The following is a 15,567-nucleotide window of genomic DNA, read 5'->3' as shown; positions in this document are numbered from 1 at the left end:
GCCTTAAGGTGCTGGGGAGAAACATGCTTGCCTTCTAAGTGCAAAGCCTGTGGATCAAGAGGAGCAGTGTGCTTAAGAAGCCACACTGAGAGGCCTTGCCTACATCTAAACTTGAGGCAGACATCTAGACTTCAAGCTTGATGCCATAATCATAAAAGATGCTGGGGGTCTTGTAAAGGGTGATGGGGTGGTTTACCAAGCCTAATAGGTAGACTTTGTGAATGCTCCTAAACACAGCTTCTTACTTCCATTCATATTGAACACTCTTAGAAGGCATAACTTTATGTCTCCTACCAAAAGATGAAGCCCATTCTCATCTCTTACAGATTAGATGACTTCATGATTTGCTTTGACCAGTCAAACGGGGCAAGAGGTACATTGCATGACTTCTGAGTAGGGGCCACCAAAACTTTAAGAGCTAGCTTATAAGATGGCTGATTACCTTACTAAGAAGGAAGAACCTGTGCGATAGGAAACAAGGCCAACTCAGCCAAAGCCTAAGCTGAGGATGTTTGAATGCAAATGTTGACATGTGCTTGGTGCCATCTTGAGTTGTCACAGATACAAGAATGACCCCTACAAGAAGAACCACTCAGCTAAGCCCGGCACATTTTTTCAGAACAATGACTAAATAAAAATTGTTGTTCAAGCTATTTATTCTTGACATGCTTTATTATGGATGCATAATAAATGTTAAAGAGAGAGAGAGAGAGAGAGAGAGAGAGAGAGAGAGAGAGAGAGAGAGAGAGAAAATGGACCAGTTAGTGCATCTGCTCTATAAAAGACACCCATACAGAAACAATTAAATCACATTCTATGTGACTTCCTCCCCGGTCTCTGCTGTGGGTACTGCTACTATATTCATCTAAAAGCCAAGTTATTTCTCTTTCCCTTTCTTTGAGTTTGAAGTTTCTGGGTTAAGATCCATGTGAGGGAGTTTACCTGTTTCTGAATGGACTGCAATCCATTATGGGATAAAACTTCACTTAGACTGTTAGTTAGGTAACATAAACATAGACTGGGATTGTAAACTGCTGAGAAGATTCTGTAAACAGTAGCTTCCCTGTCCACAGGGAAGCTAAACTACAGATAGTCATGAGAGCACCAGGCATGCCCCAGCCTCAAGCCTTCGGTTTTTTATTTCTCATGCATGGATTACTCAAGCTGTCGTTCAGTCTTTAAATCCCTATACTATACTGTCTTGTCTACAAGTCATTCACTGTCTTTCCTACCCTGACCCATACACTTGATTCTCTCCCTGCTTAACTTCACACCTTATCTCTTACCTCTGTTAACATGACAGGTCACTTATTTTATTGCTTCATCTGTTACTTGTCTGACCTCCTCCCATTCAACACCCCCCAACATATAAGCTCCATGAGGACAGGCATCCTCTTTGTTTAAGGTTCTGAAACCTTCTTCATGCCAAGCAATTATTGTAAGCAGTCATTCTATCACTTGGCAACAGCCCAAGAGACAAGGATTTTCATCTATCTTGTCTAGCAGTGCATCCCTGGTCCCTTGAGTAGTTCCTGCTGATGGCAGTTGTCCAGTAAATGTGGCCAGCGGGGAAGAAAAGGATAAACAGAACTGGGTTTCCCAACATAGCACAAAGATAGTCTGAGACATCACTAAATTGTTCACGCACTGTCTAAATACCTACAGTTCCCTGGTGCTCTGCATGTCTGTTTTTGTTTTAATACCTGTAGACAAAGTAACTTCTCCTTTTCCTCTTCCTTCTGAAGAGGGTCCTAACAAAGTGGGTGCACTTTGGCTTCATTTTCCTCAGTCTCCTTAGTTCTAGACCAGAATTGCAAGCCACCACTCTTCCAGGCTACCCTACTGCTCTTTCATGTACACTTTCCTGGGACCCAATCCAGCCTTGGCCTCTGGCTCAGGTCTTGTTCAATATTAGCACCTGGTACACATAAAAATATCCACATAAAAAAGGTGATGAGTAGGAAGGGTGCAGAGCTTCCTCACAGTCTACAAATTATGAAGGCAGAGAAATAAGGAACTCTGGCTACTTTCTTTCATTAAACAAGAACACTTCAGAAAAGATATGTGGCCTCTTGGACACCATAGCACAACACTTACTTCTGTCCCAAGCCTTCACTTGGTATACTATCTTCAACACACACACACACACACACACACACACACACACACACACACACACACGGAACCTGTACTTTCTGGTCCTATTTGGATACACCACCAAATGTACTTTTCCTATACCACCACAGGATCTGCCTGACTTTATAGCCTGACAGATCTGACTGATATGGCCCAGCTCATAATTTGAAGCTTCAAGAATCACTGCCATTTGTCTCCCACAGCCAAGTGTCCTATCTATTCCAGGATCCAGTACCACACCAGGAGGCATTCCTCAAAGGGCACATGTGCCCTACTGCAGGTGGCACAATGCTGCTCCAGAGCCCCAGGAATCTCTGTGGTGATTCTTCCATGGATGCCTGTATAAGCCAAAGTCATCCCACCTTTTTCCCTCCTGCCAATAGTTAAACCCTGACCCCTATCATTTTATTTTTTAATCTCTAGATTCTAGTCATAATATTACATATAATGTATTAAAATACAATATTAGGTTTGCTTTGCAAATTTTCCACACAGCACCACAAACTGGGTGGCTTCATCCACAGAAATGTACTTTCATCTCGCTCCCAGTCCTGGGACCTGGAGATCAGGTGTAAGCAAGGCTGGCTCCTGCTGAGAGTTGCCTAGGAAGAGCTGCCCACTGACATCTCTCCTGCATCCTACCAGGCTGCCAGCAGCCTTTGCATTCTCTCCGTGTGTGTGTGTGTGTGTGTGTGTGTGTGTGTGTGTGTGTGTGTGTGTATGTGTGTGTGTGTGTGTGTGTGTGTCTGTATCCAAATCTCCCCTTTCCATAAAGATTTGTAATACAGGAGGTAAACTTTAAACCCCTTCCCAGATCTAGCCAATGGTCAGAATATTCTCCACAGTTGAGTGGAGAGTGTGATACGACTTTCTCACGTACTCTGGTGCCTCACATTTGACCATGTCCCCTGGAGGGGGAGACCTGGTGGCACTCAGAGGAAGGACAGCAAGTAGCCAAGAAGAGACTTGATACCCTATGAGAATATATAGGGGGACGTAATCCCCCTCAGGAACAGTCATAGGGGGGGGGAATAATGGGAAAATGGGGGGGGGAGGAATGGGAGGATACAAGGGATGGGATAAACATTGAGATGTAACAAGAATAAATTAATTAAAAAAAAAAAAAAGATTTGTGTGAAACTGGGTTAGTCACCACCCTCTACCACATGCTCTCAGCTTGGCTGGCTACATCTGCAATGGCTGTACTTCCAATTAAGGTCACAGTTTGGAGCATCAGGGGTGTGAATATTGTCACAGGAGTTTGAGAAAACATAAATATCTTTGTTGGGAGTATCTTTGAGCTCTTCACAATCCTATCTCCTTTTCCTGAGATGGGTGCAGCTGCTGTCTAAGTTCACTGTCTCTCATTGCTCTTTAAGTGGAGGTGCAAGATTGAAATGATTGGCAAGAGGACCAAAAGCACCTGCACTGAACTTTGATATCATTCAAGGAGCACCTTGAGAACAGGCCTTGCTCTAGCCAGATGATGTCCACCCCAGGCCGTCATGGTACCCTTATGACAGCTACCACTTTTGCCATCTGCACAACTGTTTCCTATGGAGGCCCTATTTGTAACTTGACAATCAACATTTCAACATATTTTCTGCTTATAAGTTGAATGTTTGTCTGCTCTAAAAACACATCTATTGAACCCCTATGTGTGGTTCAAGAGTTGGGTGCTTTGGAAGGTGGTTAAGGTCTGAGGATGGACCCCCTGTCATAGGGTTAGTGGACATAAAAGTAGAACCATGAAAGCAAGCAGAATGACCTAATGAAAACACTGAGCTAGGGGTCAGAAGACCTGAGATCTGACTCAGGCTCTGTTATCAAGCCCCTGGGAGGCCCTGGACAATTCACCTTACCTCCCTGATCCTAATCATTCTCCCTTCTCTCCTTCTCTCTCTTCTATCAGCCATAGAAATATTAATAACAAAATATCATTAATCCCTCTGAACAAAGAAGCCAGCCCTCACCAGACCATCTTGTTAATCCCACAGATGTGAGGAGAAAGGCCACCAACCCACATAATTCTGGCCAAATTAATTAAAGCAAACTTTTTAAGTTTTGTTTTCACTAGATGTTTCTCCCTAAAGGTGGGGTTCAGGATATCAGCATTGAACAAGAGTAAGATAAGAGTTTTACAGTTCAGGAATAAGGGGTTTCTAAATGGGGGATTAGGCAGACAAATAAGTGGTTTACAGAAGCAGAACATAAGGATAACAAGTTGGTCATAACAACCATTTGAAATAAAAACATGGTTACAAGGTAGTCACAACAACCATTTGAAATAAAGTCATGGTTGCCATTTTTCTAGAACAGACAGCAAAGAGCCATTTGTACTTAAGGTTACAGGTGGGACATAGCCCAATCCTTGAGGAACAGAGTTAATCATAAACAGGAATGAATAACTTTGTTTTTATTTGAGATAGCTTTCAAGCCTAAAAGAGGGGAGCTGGCTTATCAGTCTGGCACTTTGGCTTAGGTTTCAAGCATGCACAAAAATGAGGAATGTCTGTTGTCTAAGCCAGCTTCCGGTGTGTGATAGTTACTACTGATTAGTGACTTGACTGTATCTAAAATCACTTAGGAGATAACTCTCTGGGCATCTTTCTAGAAACTCATGAGAGTTTCTAGATTGGGTTGAGTGAAGTAGGAAGACTCACCCTACATTTGGGCAGCACCGTTCTCCAAGCTGGGGTCCTAGAGTGAATGTGAAGGAGGAAGGTGCTGAGCAGCAGTATTCCTCACTCTCTGCTTCCTGGCTGCAGACTCCATGTGATCAGCTAGCTGTCTTATGCTCTTGCATTTAGGACTCTCCTACCACAGCAGACTCTACCCTGAAAGTGGGAGCCAAAACAACCCTTCCTACCTTAGGCTGCTTTGATTGTGCATCTTTTTCCAGCAATTGGGAATGTAACTAACGAGCTGCTGCCATTTGTTGTGGTGTGGTTGACCAAACAAGACACACCACTATGTCCTCAGATTATGATTTTAAAACTGCATAGTCGTAATAAAACTGTGGAAAAGCCCACATGCCTCCAGGACCCCATACCCCATATCCTTTCTTCATTCTCATGAGACCTTTGGAAATGGACATTTAAGGGAATTTTTCTGTCGCTAAACATTATTAGAAGCAAACAGCATGACCTAAAGAGTGCACCAACGTAGGGGTCAAGAGACCTGAGATCTGATCAGGCTCTATCGTTCAGCACCCGGGAAGCCCTGGTCAACTCCCTCACTTCTAGCATCCCCATTAGGAAAGCAAACAGAATAACTGATCACTATGTTCCTTTCAAGTTTGTGCAGCCTATTGCTCAAACCTGGCTGACCATTAACTTGTCTGTACAGAAGTGAACATATGGGAGTCGTCAGGAAAGCTTTCAAACTTCCCTTTACTTCTGAAAGCAATTACGAGAGATCAGTCAGAAACTGCTTTGGTCCATGTTTAAAATTCAGAACCTGAGGAGATGTTTTTTTAAATACAGTCAGTTAAGCATTAGGACATCACTAGCATGCTCAAAATGGCGTGTATTTTACAAGTTCTTAGTTCAGATCTGGAGTGTTCTCCCAAAGAAACACTGGGGGTTTTTTTCTGTTTATTTTTTAATTTTTTTTTTATTTTTAATTTGTTCCCTTTACATCCCGATTGTAGCCCCTCTCTTGTCTCTTCCTGGTCCCACTCTTCCTCCCTCACACCCCCTCCCCTAGTCCTCCTCTCTCCTCGCCTATCATCTGACCCCTGCCTAACAAGTCTTATCTTGACAGCCTGCAGCCTCTTCTTCTGTAGCCTGGCAAGTCTACCCCTTGTAGTTATCAACAAGTGGGCATCAGAGTCCATGTCAGATGTAACCCCTACTCTCTATATTAGGGGACCCACAAGGAAATTTTACTGCCTATTAACTACACCTGAGCAAGGGGTCTAGGTCCTCACTATGCATGGTCCTTGGTTGCTGCATCAGTCTCTGCAGCACCCCACCACCCCAGGTTTGTTGGCCCCATTAATCTTCTTGTAGAAGCTCCTGTCCCCTCCGGGTCCTTCTATCCCCCAACTCTTCCATAAGACTCCCTGAGCTCCACCTCAAAGTTTGGCTGTGAGTCTCAGCATCTACTTCAATCCCCACTGGGTGGAGTCTTTCTTCTTTTTTTTAACTTTTTAAAATATTTTTACATACACATTTATATTATTGCACACACACATATATATAATAAACAATCTACAGCAAGAAGAACCACAAAACAATCAGGAATTACATAAATCTTACATTCATAGTGTTTTGGCTATTCATATTTGGCAACCCTGAAGAAAACATCTTTCCTATCTTGGTGCTTCTAAAATTCTCAATGTAAATAAATATCATATCTCACCATTATCAACTTAAAGCATCAATGGTAGACTCCCATCTTGCTCCCTTTCTTCAACCACTTCCGATGTCTATTCTATTTGCCCTTCTAAATGAGAGTTATGCAATCTCCCTAGGGTTCTCCTTGTTATTTCGCTTCTTTATATCTGTGTATTATACTGTGATTATGCTGTATTATGTGGCTAATATCTGTTTCTAAGTGAGTATATACCATGGGTGTCTTGATGGGTCTGGGTTACCTCACTCAGAATGATTGTTTCTAGTTCTATCTATTTGCCTGCAAATTGGGATTCCATCTTACACTCATCAGAATGTCTACGATCAGAAACTCAAGTGACAGCACATATTGGCAAGGATGTGGAGAAAGGGGAACACTCCTCCATTGCTGGTGGGAGTACAAATTTCTACAACCACTTTGGAAATCAATCTGGCACTTTCTCAGAAAATTGGGAATAGTTCTACCTCAAAACACCACCATACCACTCCTGGGCATATACCCGAAAGATGCTCCACCGTACAGCAAGGATATTTCCCCAACTATGTTCATATCAGCTTTATTTGTAATAGACAGAATATGGAAACAACCTAGATGTCTCTCAACCAAAGAATGGATAAAGAAACTGTGGTACATTTACACAATAAATACTACTCAGCGATTAAAAAAAAAAGTCTTGAAATTTACAGGCTCATGTATTTATGGCTTGGTCCTCAGATGATAGAATTTTGTTGCAGGAGGTGAGGGCTAGTTAGAAATGCTTTCTTCAGTGGTGTATCTTATCCCCAAGTCTGTCCTCACCCACTTCTTCTGCTTCCTACTACCATGAGCTAAGCAACTGTCCTCCCCCACATCCTTCCACCATTATGTTTCTTCCTTGCCGCATAGGCCCAAAAACAATGGAATCAGCAAACCGTGGGTCGAAATGTCTACAATCATAAGCCATGATAAATCTTTCCTCCTCCTCTCAGTCATTTGTCTCAGGCATTTAGCGACAGCAACAGAAAGCTAACACAAAGATCTTTCATAACTCTGTAGGTTGACTGGCCTCTACTGCATGGCTCCCACTGAGGGTTGATGTCCATACAGGCTGATAGCAGATATGGTCACAGCATGTAAAGAAAGGCTCAGCTGGGTGACATATCCAAAATGTCCACTCATACGAGTTGGCAACTGAATCTTGCTTTGCTCATTTTTCATTGCTGTGATAAAACATCTGGCAAATGCAACTTAATAAAGGACAAGATTACTTTGGCTCATGGTTCAAAGGTACAGCTAGTCCTGGTAAGAAAGGCCTGATGGCAGAAGCATGAAGCAGCTGGTCACAGGGTGTCAGCCACTGAGACGAAGAGGGCAATGAATGCCGGGGCTTGGCTCACTTTCTATCCAGTCCAGGAACCCAGGCCATGGCAGGGTACTGTCATTTTTAACTCAGTCTGAAACGACCTTATAGACATGCTGAGAAGTTTGTTTTCTGGGTGATTCTATTTCCTGTCAAGATGACAATCAATAGTAACCTCATATAGCGGAGCCCTCTGAGCTGGCTAGTGAAGCTCTGCTTTGTTTCCATGTGTTTCAGGCTCTTCTAGATTAGAAGTAGGTTAAAAAAAAAAAGTCCTGTGAAGAATAGTGCTTCATCCACAAGAAAACCAACAGAGCCAACAAATCTGGGCCCAGTGGGGTGGGGGGACTGGCAGAGGCTGAAGCATCAAACAAGATACATGCATGGAGAGTATTTAGCCCCCCCATCCTACCCCCATCACCACTCAGATGTAGCTGATAGGTAGCTCAGTTTTCATATGGGTCCTCTATTAAGGGGAGCAGGGGCTGTCCCTGCTGTGGACTCTGTTGCCTATACTTTGATCACTTCACACCGACATGGTGCCTTACCAGGCCACAGAAGGAGAGGATGCAGGCAGTCCTGGTGAGACTTGATAGACTAGGGTCAGTTGGTAGGGGAGAAAGGCTCCTGATCTCTGAGGACTAGGGGAAGGGAATAGAGGGGAGGAGGTGGGAAGGGGGAACCAGGGGGAAATGAAGGGGGAGGTTATGACTGGCATGTAAAGTGAATAAATTTTTTAAGGTAAATTTAAGTTGAAAAGAAAAAAAGAATAGTGTTCCAGACAGTGGGAGTGGAGAGCACAAGGCTCTGCAGAGAATCTACTAGCATTACCTGGGCTAAGTGGTTAGCTGGGTTTACCATGATGGTTCAGATCCAAGAGACCCGAAGCATGAGGACCCACAATTGATCCCCAGAACAAAACAGCAGTCGTGACAAGCACACGTAGTCCTAGTGCTTGGAGGTAGGCAGCTGATGGTGGGGCTCGCTGCCCAGCCAGCCTCACCTACTTGGTTAGCTCCAAGGATCAATGGGACAGCATATCTGAAAAACAGGGTGGAAGGTATCCAAAGACCAAGAGTCGACGTTGACCTCTGCCTTCTACTCACGTGTGCACTCAAAAGTATATACCTCTACAGATCAAACATGAATACACACATACACACATACACACACACACACACACACACACACACACACACACACACACACACACTTGATGTCTGCCTGAAGCAGAAGCTAAAGCAAAGAGTGCTATGAAACCCATGAGGGCCCTTGACTTCCCATAGCCCTGATGTGACCAGATGGAAGAAGACGGTCTCCTGTGCCTCCATGCTGTCGGCAGTCTCACCTGCCTCTACTCTGGGAAACACTTTCGCAGAATAGGTGTTCTAAATACCACAGGGGGCACACTTGTACAAACAAAGGATTCTGCTTTGCATCTGAAATCTGCATGCAACTGGGGACTCTGCATTTTAATCAGTAAAGTTCCCAACCAGAGTGGCAAGTCCATAGGATAAGAGGCACTGAGGCAGTTACAGCGGTAGAGGGTAAGCAGTAAGGGTGGGGGAGTTGCTTCAAAGAATTCAACCCCTTGTTTTTCCTTTTTGGAGGCAGCCAGGGAGGAAAACCTCACAGCTAGGAGCATTTCTGGAAGAGAGCAGCTCTGTCCTTGGGTCTGAATATCTAACATTGAGTAGAGGAAGAAAATGAGGTAGAAAAAAAAAATCTACCAATTCCAACGCTTTCTTTTGTTGTTGGACGCCTAGGTTGGTTCTATAATTTAGCTATTGTGAGTTCTTCCACCATAAAGAAAAACCAAATTATGTCATTTGCAGGGAAATGGATGCAACTGAAGATAACCATGTATGAGAACAATCGAGTCTATCTCAGAAAAACAAATATCATATGTTGTCTCTCATCTGGGAGTCCTCGATTTTATACAGATACATAAAATGAGGTAAGTATATAGGACATGAAAGTAGAAGTGAGTCAGGAGGCAAAAGAGGCAAGGCGAGGATCAACAGAGGGAGGGACAGCATGTGTGGGGAATATGCCCAACAAGGGTGACAAGAAAAACAGTAAAGTGTAGAGACAGTGGTTACATGCAGCACCTTACTTTTTTGTGACTTTCGAGCAGCCTGTTGTTGCTCATTTCCCACCTGTGAGGTCCCTTGCTCCTTGTGGGGATGTGGGATGCTGGCCTGAGTCAGAGACATCCATTCTCCAACTGAAACCAGGCTGAAAAAAACAAACGGAGGGGAGGGTGGGGTGCAAAGGGCTTAAAACTCAGCAGGAGAACTTATTAAACCGAGGGAGGCATTTTCTGCCTTCCCTGAGCTCAAAGTCCCAAGTAGATCACAAGTTCCAAATGACAGCATGGATCTCTGTGGGCACTTATTGGACAATGGGCCTTTAAAGTGATCTGTTTCTTTAAGGCAGTGAGGGGGAACTTGGCTGCAGTCCCTTTCCTTGGCAGGCCAGGCCAGAAAAAGAACAGGAGCTCTAGATTTGAATCTCTATACTAAAAATACCTTTAAAAAAACAAACCTTAATCCCAAGAAACCATTTAAGATGTTTTCATCCCTTTGTATGACAAGTTGAAAACCCGAGGTACAGAGAAGTTAAGGAAGTTGCTGAACATCACACAGCTAATTAGTGTGAAACTGACTGACCCTATGAGTTGAACATGTACTTTGACCCTTCTGAGCATCAGTCTTTGCCTTTTCAAAATGTGTGTTTGAAAATTAGACTCTATCTCCTTTTCCCTTTTTATTTGCCTCAAAATTATACATCTATCCCCTTAGTTTCCCTTAGCAGAGGTGCATTACCTTACCTACTTCCTGTACCACATGCCCCATGCCTTTTGGGTCTGTCTTTTCCAGGCTCAGGTCCTCACCCAGTGCCCCTTAGCCTTAGACTGGCATCACTATCACTAGCTCTTAGTGCTGGGGGCGAGTGAGCAGACCACTAGATGTAACAGCATGCGATGGTGCCATCGGCTCTCCAAGAAAGCTATAAGGCAACCTGTGCTAGACCAGGAACAGAACCTACAAAAGGAACGCATGTGTCCTGTTAGCATCCACAGGACAAGAAGGAGAGGGGAGGAAGCTAGAGGCAATGAAGCAAGCCCACAGTTGATGCATTCCAGCAATTTAGCATCCACAAGACCCTCTGTCTATGAGAAACCATAATCTCTCTCTCTCTCTCTCTCTCTCTCTCTCTCTCTCTCTCTCTCTCTCTCTCTCTCTTTCTCTCTCTCTTTCTCCTTTCCTTCTCTCCCTCTCCCCTTTCCCCTTCCTCCTCCTTCTGTATATACGTACAGCAATACCTTCAAAACTCCAAAAACCTTCCATATTTCCCTGTGGATCTAGGAACACCACGTGGGGCTGGGTACTAAGCCCTGAGATGTAATATAGAGCTTTCTAATATTTGTCTTCCTAAACTGCCACAGACTACCTAATCCTGTCCAGTTCTCAGGATGAGCTCCTGGAGCTTAAGAGTGATCTGATTACATCCAAATGTCAGCAAAGTGGCCCAGTAAGGGCTCTGCCATCCTGCTAGCCATGGTGGGAACAACCCCGGCTTCATCCCATCTCCAACATCATTTCGTAAAGAGGCCAGCCCCGGAGAACACTCTCATTATCTAATCATCTTAACTTGCATAATTATTACCCTCAAAGTGCAATTAGCAGATATGCCTCTGGGGTTTAAAATATATAGATAGCACTGCCTGATGGACAAGAAAAAATAAATCTCCAACACAAGAAGGAGAAGAGACCGAGACACAGAAGAGAGTGAGGGTGAAAGATTTAGGAAACCGTAGAGACAGAACAATGGCAAAAGTAGAAGCACTGGGTGGAAAGAAGAACAGAAAGAGTAAGAGAAAGCAGGGAGAAAGGGAAGGAGTGGGGAGAGGCAGAGAAAGGAAGGCCTGGAGAAAAACTGACAAAGCCTATGTCAGTGAGTCTTCCATCTAGGTCACACCTGCATGGGAACCTACAACCTCAATAAAAGCCCAGTGCAGGCAGACTGTCCAACCCACGAATGGCTCTGGCCTCATGTCTTTCTCAGCTCAGTACCTTTGCCTAATAATCGGTTACAGCAGAAGGAAAAGGGCCTAATATGATGTCAGTGCCCAGAGGAGACAGATATGATGTTGGTAGCTCGAGAACCCTGGACATGATGCTGTGCTGGGGGTCAAGAAGAAAGTAGACTTGAGCACTGTGTTCTCCACAGAGACTACAAAGAACTGTGGCCAAAGACACATCACCAAGCCTCCTTTCTCCCTGTGAAGTCTCAAGAGAAAGAAGAACCGTACATCTGATTGGTTTTCTGTGAGCCCTTTGCAACCTTAGTACTTCGCCATAAGTTTTTCATTCGTCATGGTGTAGAGGCTTGTCTTAGCCACTTTCTTGTTGCTGTATTAAAATGTCCTGAAAAAAAGAAACTTAAGGAAGAGTTTATTTTGGCTTGTAATTCTGGAAGAATGTGATCAATAGTGGTGAGGAAAGCCTGACCTTAAACAAGAGCAGGAAGTCAACTGGCCACATTGCATCCATCCCGAGGAAGTGGAGAGTAATGATGCTCGGTTCCCTCCATTTCTGTAACTCAAGATCCCAAGGAGGGAATGGTGGCAGCCACAGTGGAGCGGTCTTCACACCACAATGAAAGTAAGACAAACCCCCCAATATGCATATTCCAGGCCTGTCCCCTAGGTGATTTCAAATTCTGTCAAGTTGACAAGTAACACCAACCCTCCCAATGTTCCTCCCGGTAAGGCCTCCAGGCTCTGAGAGGATTTAATGAGCCAATCTACAACGGTTGAAAATATTAGAGCCTAAAGCAAATATCAGTGGCTAAGAATTTTAGAGGTTCTATTCCTTCCTTCATTGATTTTCACTGTTGTAGCCTCTTAATGTCAGAAACTGAGTAAAAAGATAAAACACCCCAAAGTATTCCAGTCACCCCTCAGCATCTGAGATCTAAGAAAGGCTAGTGGGTGAGCAGTTCCCACTGTGTTAGTGACACCATCATCACTATGACAAAGCATTTGAGCAGAACAACTGAAAAGGAGCTCACACTTTCAGAGAGTTCAGTCCGCGGCCGACTGACCCCAATGTCTTTGGACCAGAGCGTCATGGTGAAGTGTGTGCAATGGTGCAGCGATGTTCCCCCAATGGCCTTCTTGCTTTCTAACAGACCACTCAGCTATAAACTAGCACCCTCAGGACCCAGTTCCTTCTCTAATGTCACCAGCTGGAGAGCAAGCTTTTCACGCATGGACATTTTAGGGGCATATGTCACATCTAAACCATAACACCTATTTATAGGCGCATACTTTCAGGCTTCCTATCCTCATATGATGAGGGATTACCTGTCTTTTATGCCCCATCAAACTCAGCCTACACACTCAGTAGCACAGAGCAGTAGATACGGTCTTACAGGCCAAATCCCTAAGCCAGACTGAGCTCTTCATGGGACAGCTGTGGTGCCAGGCACTGCTGGACAGTGACACCCTACATAGTATCTATGCTTTTTCACACACACACACACACACACACACACACACACACAAATATGAACCATGATTTCTGATTAAAATGGCAAAGTAAACATTCATGAATTCCCTTGTTATGAGTGAATAAGTGATAAATGTCGGTAGGGAGATAGAGAAAGTCAGAAGTCACGGAAGAGAAGTGATTTCAACAACTGTTTTCAAAAAAGTGTGAATAGGTGAACAGAGAGGAGAAAGCCACACTACCCTAGGCCCTGCAGAAGAGTCCGTGAGGTGAGAGTTGACTCACCTACAGATAGATTCCCCACAGGGCATCCAAAAAAGTTGCCAGATGAGCCAGAAGCAGGCGATGTGGCAGCTCTGAAAACAGTGCAAATTGAAGTAAACCTGATCAGGCCATTTCCCACCCTGGAGGGTCGGGCATGCTGCCACTCGGGTGCTAGAGCAGAGGTAGGGCCTCTCATAAGGCTGGACTAGAAAGCACCAAGGCGTAGGTGTGTGGTCTCCCACAAGGCAGGTGAATAGCTGAGTCTAGGGTTAAAAACAGAAGCTAGTAAAATTATGTCTTGCACAAGGAACACAGACAGGGACAACTGTCTTAGCTCCCAGTTTCCACCAGCTCCAAAAGTCAGAATTGCTGGATACAGAAGTAGCAATAACAGTAGGAGAAATATGGAATTCCCATGTCTCCTTACCCTCAATAGAAAAAATGATCTACATTCTTGTTGCTGTTTAATCACTCTATATTGAAGCCAGGTGATAAATGCTCACATATTCTCATACATACAGAGAGAGAGAGAGAGAGAGAGAGAGAGAGGGGGGGGAGAGTCATACATACAACTTGTGAACATTTCTTCTTTATTATTTAATTAATTTATTCCGATTACAACCCAGTTGTTATCCCATCACTGTATCCTCCCATTGCTCCCTCCCTCCTGCTTTCATCCTAGTCCCCTCCCCTAGGCCTAAGACTGAAGGGGACCTCCTCCCCCACTATATGGTCATAGGCTATCAAGTCTCATTTTGGTAGCCTGCTTATTCTTTCTGTGAGTGCCATCAGGCCTCCCCACCAAGGGGAGGTGGTCATATATGGAGCACCAGAGCTCATGTCAGAGTCAGTCCCCACTCTCCACATAACTGTGGAGAATGTCCTGTCCATTGATTAGATCACAGTAGGGGTTCAATGTTTACTACTTGTACTGTCCTTGGTTAGTGCAATAGTTTGATCAGACCTCCCTGGGCCCCAATCCACCTGTCATGATGTTCTTCTTGTAGGTTTCTAGGACCCTCTGGGTCCATTTATTTCCCCATCTCCTATATTTCTCTTACCTAGAGTCTCAGTAGGATGTCCTCACATCTATCCCAATATCCTAGTTCGTCAAGACTTTTGTGGGACATGCCTTTTGGGCTATTGCCCAATTATAAATGAGTATATACCATGTGAGTCTTTCTGCTTCTGGGTTAAATCACTCAGTTCGATTATTTCTAGTTCGTTCCATCCACAAATTTCGGGATGTCCTTGTTTTTAATAGCTGAGTAGTATTCCATAGTGTAAATGTACCATGGTTTCTTTATCCATTCTTCAACTGAGGGACATTTCTAAAACCTTACTCCTTTTCTATTTTTTTAGTTAATGTATATTTATTGTACAAAAATGGGTTTTGTGTGACATTTTCACACACATTTCACACATCAGATATTTTAATGACATTCTCTCTCTTACTAACTTCCCTGGCCCCCCTTCCTTTGTCCCTTCTTCAATCTTTCTCATTCTCAAATTTGAATAATAAATAGCTGTGCAATGTGTAGAACAGAACTGAACACAGAAGAAATAAGCAGAAAGAAAATGTCCAGAGAAGAACAAAAATTTCAACAATAAAAGATTCTTTCAAAGTATTTAAGATGAGGAAACATGCAACATGAGATAGGAAGCAATATTTTTTTTTTCAAAAAGGTATTAGAGCACTCTTTAAAAGGATGGAAGCTGAAATTAAGGTTTAAATACCATCACTGAAAGACCAAAGCTAAGAGATCTCCCCAAATGAAGACAAAGATGAAAAGCAGAAAATATATCCATGGGACAATTCAAGAGGTCCAACGGATATCTAGTGTGCACTGGGGGGGGGGGTGTAAAACAGAAAGAGGCCATCCAATACATGCTAAAAAAAACATTTTCTATGAATTGAAATTGAAGCATATGAGTCTTTTGGTTGAAATG

This window comes from Acomys russatus, chromosome 18, assembly GCF_903995435.1.
Source record: "Acomys russatus chromosome 18, mAcoRus1.1, whole genome shotgun sequence".
In the NCBI taxonomy this organism is placed as follows: domain Eukaryota; kingdom Metazoa; phylum Chordata; class Mammalia; order Rodentia; family Muridae; genus Acomys; species Acomys russatus.
The sequence above is the reverse complement of the archived record's forward strand: the minus strand, read 5'-3'. Positions refer to the sequence as shown.